The sequence below is a fragment of the Amphimedon queenslandica genome, unplaced genomic scaffold, assembly GCF_000090795.2.
Source record: "Amphimedon queenslandica unplaced genomic scaffold, v1.1 AMPQUscaffold_10581, whole genome shotgun sequence".
Taxonomy (NCBI): Eukaryota; Metazoa; Porifera; class Demospongiae; order Haplosclerida; family Niphatidae; genus Amphimedon; species Amphimedon queenslandica.
The window spans coordinates 505-1,819 of record NW_003549161.1 but is presented as its reverse complement, the minus strand read 5'-3'; the positions used below and the strand labels follow the sequence as shown (position 1 = coordinate 1,819).

General features: G+C 32.0%; 1 protein-coding gene across 1 annotated transcript in view; it reads left to right on the top strand.

Moving 5' to 3' along the window:
- Positions 1-846, top strand: part of LOC109590037 (cytoplasmic dynein 1 heavy chain 1-like) — a 5,949-nt gene extending 5,103 nt beyond the window's left edge. The window contains exon 4 of the transcript XR_002189065.1: positions 641-846. The gene's annotated coding sequence lies outside the window, so the exon portion shown is untranslated. The remainder of the gene's footprint in view (positions 1-640) is intronic.
- The last annotated feature ends 469 nt before the right edge of the window (positions 847-1,315 follow it).

Sequence of the window (1,315 nt, the reverse complement as noted above, 5' to 3'; positions counted from 1 at the left end):
ACAATCCAATGCGTGAGAAGTTGTGAACGGGGTGTTACAACCATCAAAGTTGGTAGGAGTGTTCAATAAAGGTTTTAGGTACCTAAGACAGAGAGCATCTCTAAACTCATTGGCTGATAAATCAAAATGTTTCTGTTGAATAGGAAGGGCATTGAGCCAAGATGGTAATGATTTACAATTACGTAAGATTGCTCTCTTATTGTTAATTTTTGTAATTTTTTGAATTTTTGAATTTTTTTATTATGAGTGTTATAATATTTTTCAATTATTTTATTTTTATTTTTGGAATTTTTTCTGAATTTTTTCCAACAGCGTGTGAATATTTTCGGATTTTTTTAGAACTAAGAACCCTGTCAGCAAACACTCTCATCGATTCATACTCAATCCCTCTAGGACGTTGAGAGCTACGACCCAATCCTGAACCCTGTCCTATCTTAGACGACAACAGGTATCCCCAATTCTAATTATACATGTAGTAACTTCTAATTATAGTAACAACACATCTAATTATAGTAACAACTATTACATGATGTAATCATTAATGTGTTTATTTTTAGAATCATCACTAATATTAGTAACAATACATCTAAATATAGTAACACTTATTACATGATGTAATCTTAGTTGTGTCTATTTTTAGAATCATTACTGAGCTTGAGACTCTTAAGGAAGAGGCTTCAGAAATTCAGAGGAAGATGGAGGAGACTGATACTGTAATGGCTGAAGTTGACAGAGTCTCCCAGCAATACCTGCCTCTCTCCACCTCCTGCTCTGCCATGTACTTCACTCTGGAGTCACTCAATCAGGTAATTGAAATCATGTGACTGTCGTTTGATTTAGCGGTACTTTATTTTGATGGTTTTGCTTGAAAAATACATTAGGCCAGCTTTTAATTGGCAAATTTGTCCACGCATGTATTACTAAACATTTCACTATTGAAAATTTTGATTGCAAAATGCCAAAAAAATTAATGTAAAAATCCCTGTATACATGTACATGTACATGTACAGGGATTTTTTCAGAAATTGGCATATTTTTTAAATGGTCATAACTTGAAAAATTTAATTCGGAATCAGCTCAAACTTTGTACATAGCATAAGTACATCAATTTGTATTGAAAAATTTAATAAAAATTGGTGATGATTTTTGAGCCATTTTTTGGAAAAAAATCATGGGCTGTAGTACAGGAATTATTTTAGAATTTGGCATTTTTTTAAATGGCCGTAACTTGATAAATTTAAGTCGGAATCAGCTCAAACTTTGTACATAGCATAAGTACATCAATATGTATCAGAAAATTTAATAAGGATTGGGG